At 47.2% G+C, this 6,207-nt stretch overlaps 1 pseudogene; it reads right to left on the bottom strand.

Annotated features, from left to right (window-relative positions):
• Nucleotides 1–1,212: 1,212 nt before the first annotated feature.
• Nucleotides 1,213–1,419, bottom strand: LOC117285795 (annotated as a pseudogene).
• Between the last annotated feature and the right edge of the window lie 4,788 nt (nucleotides 1,420–6,207).

Raw genomic sequence — 6,207 nt, 5'->3', positions numbered from 1 at the left:
CAGTCCCAAACCACCTCCCTCTGAGGACCGCATTTCACTCCTGAGTGTGCCCTAAATCTCTAATACACCCTCTGGCCTCCTGCTCACACTGACGGGAGCCAGAGTCAGTGAACCTGCTACAAAGGGTGGGTAAAGTTCCTTGTATCACTCAGACCAAACCCAGTAACATTAACTAGCAAGAGAAGTACTCAGAGTAGCTTAAAATATTAAAGAAAACATTGGTATGACTTACATTAAAAAAGGAGAGCTAATCCCTTGAAAACAATTTGAACTGACTAGTGTATTTATAGTTATAAACCTACAATTATGAAGGAGATTATTATAATCCAGCAAGTCAATACCTCTAAGAGTACGCTCATATTAAACATAATTGTTTTATGTGTTCTGTGTGTTATCTTGACTCTGTTCGCCTGTTAATCTATTATAATTGGTGAAAGTACATGGCAGCTGCTTCACTGAAAAAAATGGGGGGGGCACCAATTTCTTCTTAGGTCTTCCCAAAACCAAAAACACAACACCCGACTGTTCAGTTTTTTGGAGACAACCAAACTCAAAATATTACAGAATGGAGGCAAATAAGGCCGAAGATTACATGAGAATTGCAAATGAATGCCTTACAGTTTGGTAACATAAAGATTATGTATGATTGCCGGGCATGGTGGCGCACGCCTGTAAGCCAGCACTCAGGAGGCTGAGGCAGGAGGATCACTGTGAGTTCGAGCCCAGCCTGGGCTACATAGTGAGTTCCAGGTCAGTCTCACTACATAGTGAGACCCTGTCTCAAAAAAAAAAAAAAATTATGTATGATTTAAGTTATATATGTGTCACCGCTCAGATGCACAGCACCCTCCAAATGTTCTACAGAAGTTGGCTTAGAATAAATAGACACTCACGTGAGCCTACATTTCACCCACGGCTCCATAGTGAGAAAGATACGTGAAAAGGTATCTTTAAAATTGAGGAGCTAGGGATTTAGCTCAGTGGATCCACCACCTGCCTCACAAGCACAAGGTCCTGAGTTCAATCCCTGGTACCAAAAATAATAACAAAATAAAAATGAATAAGTAAAGAAAGTTGGTGATACCCTTTTATCCAAATTGTTGGCCAATCAAAATGATATTTATCTAAAAAAAGTAGTTTTATAAATGCAATGTCAATTGTTTTTTGTGTACAATTACTTCCAAGAGTTTTTCCTTGGTTAAAGATAAAAATAAGGGCTGCAGATGTAGCTTAGTGGGGTTGCACCTGCCTGGCAAGCACAAGGTCCTCAGTTCAATTCCCTGTACTGGAAAAAAAATAAAGATAAAAATAATATATATAGTTCAAGAATGTTAACTGCTGTGCTCTGTCCTGAGTCATCTAAGGAAAAGTTAAGATTAGTAAGTACACTTGATCTTAGCCAAAAGGCCGAGAAGCGATAAGATTAGTAAGTAAATCTAAATAGGATTAATGTTATAAATGTTCATGACAGCATCTATGTCATTAGCTGCTAAATATAAATTCAAGTATCTTTGGCTCTGTGTGTGTGTGTGTGTGTGTGTGTGTGTGTGTGTGTGTGTGGTACTGGGGATTGAAATCAGGACCTTGTGCTTCTGAGGCAGGTGGTGGAAACACTGAGCTAAATCCCCGGCCTAGAAAATGAAATTATTAATATAGATGAAGGCAGAAGATTTCTTTACAATATTGAACAAAAGCTAAATTTCTAATATATACTTTATTTTAAACTAATATTTCAGTATTTATTTATTGGTACCATGGATCGAACTCAGGACCTTGTGCTTGAGAAGCAGGGGGCAGAACCACGAGCTAAATCCCCAGCCCAAACTAATATTTCAAAAAAATGTTTCCCTAAGTGGGGGCCCTTGGGTCTGAGAAACTGCTGGACAGAACTCCCCGCTGTGGCTGAAAAAGCAGCTGTCTGAACCAATTTGCTTCAGTTTTCTCCACTGATGGGTATCTTCTCTAGCTTTCTCCCTAGAGTTTTATTGACCTCCATCTCAACAAATGTTATGTGTTTTGTTGTGCTTTTGTTTTTTAGATAGGGTCTCACTATGAAGTTCAGAATGGCCTGAAACTTGCAGCAATCCTCCTGCCTCAGCCTCCTGAATGCTGAGCTCACAGGTATGCATCACCACACCTGTTGGGAATCTGACTTTTAAAATAACTGTGATTGGAAAAAAAATAGGAGGACATTTGTGAGGTGAGGTGGTACACACTTGTAGTTTCAGGACTTGAGAGGCTGAGGCAGGAGGATCATTGTCAGTTCCAGCCCAGCCTGAACCACATAGTGAGACCCTCTCTCAAAAATAAAATAATAAAAGGCCGGGCGTGGTGGTGCTTGCCTTTAATCCCAGCACTCCGGAGGCTGAGGCAAGAGGATCACTGTGAGTTCAACACCAGCCTGGGCTACATAGTGAGTTCCAGGTCAGTCTCAATTACATAGTGAGACTCTGTCTCACCCCCACCAAATTGAAAAATTGAAAAATAAAATGGAAGGACATCAAATTTCCTATTGACAAAACGGGAACAATCTTTGTGCTCTGAAACTCCACCCGTTACATTAGAACAAATATCTGAAAATACAGAGGTTTATTAAAGATGAAAGATTTATGCAAATGTTACTGGGTTCTGCCATTTTTTGGAGCCAGCAGTTATCAGTATTCTGCTGTGAATTTCTGGCCCAGTCTTGTTTAACAGGGTTATAAAATAAAGCTTAAGAGTCAGTGGCTCATTAACAGCTCCCTTTCCCTCCCTCCAGGGTCTGGCTTTGTAGTCCTAGCTGGCCTTGAACTCACTATGTAGCCCAGACTGACCTCAAACTCTCAGCCATCCTCCTGCCTCAGCCTCCAGAGTGCTGGGATTACAGGGGTGGCCACCATGCCGTTTAGCTCGCTAATATCTTTGTCTCCCTTTTCAGACTATTGAAAGATGATGGTTCTTTGAAAGGACCTCACGTTCCCAAGTCACCTTTAGACTGTCCCCAGCTAGGCAGGGTCCACTCCCTCCTCAGCCTGAAGCAGTTACAGAAAGTTGGTCCCCTGGGCATCTGCATCCCTTGGGGTTAAGGGACAGAAGTCAGGGGTGGGGTCATTGAAATGAGGTAGAAGAGTTAAAATCTAGGCAGAAAGGACAAAAAGAAATTGATATTTTCAAATTGTACTTAAAAAACACTTTTGCCAGGGCAGGAGTGGGCGAACCTGCAGGGTGAGGCAGGCTCCTTAGCTCAGCCTCCAGACCCTCTGCCCCTGCACAGTGACACGGTCCAATAGCTTCCATGACACCTGTTTGCCATCAAAACAATCCAAAATAGGGCTGAGGATTTAGCTCAGTGCTTTTGCCACCTGCCTTGCAACCACATGGGCCGGAGTTCGATCCCCAGTACCCCCACAAAAAAAATTCAAATAATGACTTTCGAAATCCACATGTGTGGTGCTGCAAGCCTCTAACTCCAGCCACTTAGGAGGCTGAGGCAGGGGGCTTGTAAGTTCAGGCCCGCATGGACAATTTAGCAAGATCCTGTCTCCAAATAAAAAATCTTAGAGGGCTGGGAGTGTAGCTTTGTAGTAGAGTACCCTTGAATTGAATCCCCACTACTGACAAAAATAAAAATAAAAGTAAAAAGTAAAGTTTCACTGACTCACAGAGAAGATGAAAACAAACAACAAAACCAAAGATTTCTTTGCTAAGATAGAGTAGAAGATTATGCTTGACCAACTTTTATGTAAAGGAACAGACAGGGAACATAAAACTGCAAAATGTATATATATATTTTTTTAACTCTGAGAAAGATTCCTGCTATGTTGACCCGGCTGGTTTCAAACTCCTGGGCTCAAATGATCCTCCTGCCTCAGCCTCCTGAGTAGCTGGGATGACAGGTGTGCACCTCCCTACCCATTGAGAAAAAGATTTTTAAACAATGTCATTATTTATTCTGGAGAATTATGAGATCAGAGCAAAAGTAAAAAGGAAATGGAAGGGGGAACCAGATGATGACAGAGAGGAGAGGAGAGGAGAGGAGGGGAGAAAAGGTCTGTGGTGTAAACCAAGGTAGCAAACATGCAGTCAGTGTGCACTACCCTCACCCCCATGGTGCCCAAGAAAAGCAAAGGAAACTGTGGAACCAGGAGAGCTCTGCAGGGACAAGCCGGAGCCTCTGCGGCGTCCCATCCTGACCCACTGTCCCCAGGGCACCCCTGGGTGTGGCAGAGATGTGCGCACTCAGGCAGCTGCCCACTGGAGCAGAGCCGCCCTCTGCAGAGCAAGATGTGCGCCTGAGTCTGGGCTGCAGCCCAAGGGGAAGGAGGGACAGACATGGGGACCCCAGGAGGAGGGAAGGAGACAGGCCCAGCCGGTGGGGCGTCCCCAGAAGAGCCAGCCTCAGTGTCCCAGCCGGCGCCTGTCTCTGGCCTTGAGAAGGGAGGCTCAGTGTGGCACGGCCTTGGGCAGTTAGACTCCTGGAGCGAGAGATTTGGGGGTACGTGGTCAGGCCTGATGCAACCCAAAGGACTATGAGGGAGGCAACAAACAGGTGGACCACGGTGATGCTACTGGAGCCTTTGAAACAGTTCCCTCAGCTGGGTCTTGTGGTGCACAGTAGTAATCCCAGTCCTCAGGAGGCTGAGGCAGGAGGATCACCACAATTTCATCTTTGTGTGTGTGTGTGTGTGTGTGTGTGTGGTATCAGGGATCGAACTCAGGACCTTGTGCTTTCCAGGCAGGCATGGCGCCACTGAATGACATCCCCAGCCCTTGAGCCCCACATTTCATTACTTTGGGGACCGACCTCAGGGTGGAACTGCTCAGCCAGTGTTTAAACTTGACATTTAACTCCGGGAGGAATGGCTTTGTTATTTTCCACGGTGTCTGAACCATACCCCAATGTCTCTCCCTCTTCACCGTTTCTTACTTTCTGGCTTTGGCTTTCTAGCCACGGCCACCCCAGGCAGTGTGGGAACTGTGTCGCTATGCTTTCGACCTGGGTTTCCTCAGCCCCGACCCGGGACCCTGAGCACCTGTGCTGGTGCTTAGCGGTCAGCTGCGCCTCTTCTTGGAGAGAAACCTATTTAACCTTCGGCCTGGTTCTCAATTGGGTTATTTGCCTTTTCGCTGTTAAATTGCAGGAGTTCTTTCAATGGTCTAGATTTTAACCCTTTCTCAGTTATGAGGTATGATCAAAATAGTGGATGTTTACACTTTTCTAATTTATCACAGGAAGACACATTGCCCGAATCCCCTCCAAATGCTGCCGCCTCTCCGTGTGGAACACCCCATCCACCCCATCCACCCCTGGCCTTTGTAAGGGCCTCTGAGTCCTCTCTGCTCTGTGAGGAGCTGCCAAGCGCCCTCAACGGAAAGGCAGCCCGCGAAAACGACGCGGCTCCTCCGCCGCCTTATTAGCCAGGTCGGCACCAGCCAATTTCTGGCTCTTCTCAAATCCAAGAGGACTGTGAAAGGCGAGTGTTTTGAACTGATCCAAGCCTTCGAGTCAGCCAGGCAGTGCAGCCAAACACACGCACAGAAGAGGACTCCAGCGCCGCTGCAGGAAGTGGAGGACCAGGGGGTGAACGTTGGGTGTGCATCCTTTGAGAGCTTCCTGGGCACGTTTGGTGTCTTCTCACTTACAGATGGTTCTGCTGAAGGCACTGATCTCATCTGCTGTCAGAAGGAAAGCACAGAAATCATTCTCCTTCTATGGGGTCCTTGGGGGAGAGAAATGGGGTGACACAAAAATGAGTGGCAGGTCAGTGCCACCAGCTTTTGGGGAGGGCCGGGCTCAGCCTCAGCCAGACGCGCTGGCGAGTTATGTAACTTGCTGCGCCCCATTTCCTTATCTCTGCCTGGTAACGGCACCGGCCTCACCGGCTGTTACCTCAGGGCTGGCAGTGGTAGATGTGATTTGAATCGTGCCGTCCTAAGTACGTGGCAGGCACAGCAGCTGCGTGGGTGACAGATAACTGATAACCCAAGAGGCGTCCTTGTCCTGGGCTGGGCAATGATGAAGCGGCTGCCACATTACTAAGCGGAGAGTCGCATGCGACCCGGGTGTGGGAAACGGGACACTGGGGGACTCAAGGGACAAAGTGGGCCGGGCCGGGGGGTGGTGGGGGCAGGGTTGACAGAGGGGACCCGGGCTCTGAAATCGGGCAGGGGGACCAGGGCCGGGGCCAGGGCCTTTGTCCGGAGGAGCAGGAGCCCTCCATGTGCGGG

The sequence above is a fragment of the Fukomys damarensis genome, unplaced genomic scaffold (assembly GCF_012274545.1).
Source record: "Fukomys damarensis isolate Sample0158 unplaced genomic scaffold, DMR_v1.0_HiC HiC_scaffold_12, whole genome shotgun sequence".
In the NCBI taxonomy this organism is placed as follows: Eukaryota; Metazoa; Chordata; class Mammalia; order Rodentia; family Bathyergidae; genus Fukomys; species Fukomys damarensis.
The sequence above is the reverse complement of the archived record's forward strand: the minus strand, read 5'-3'. Positions and strand labels throughout refer to the sequence as shown.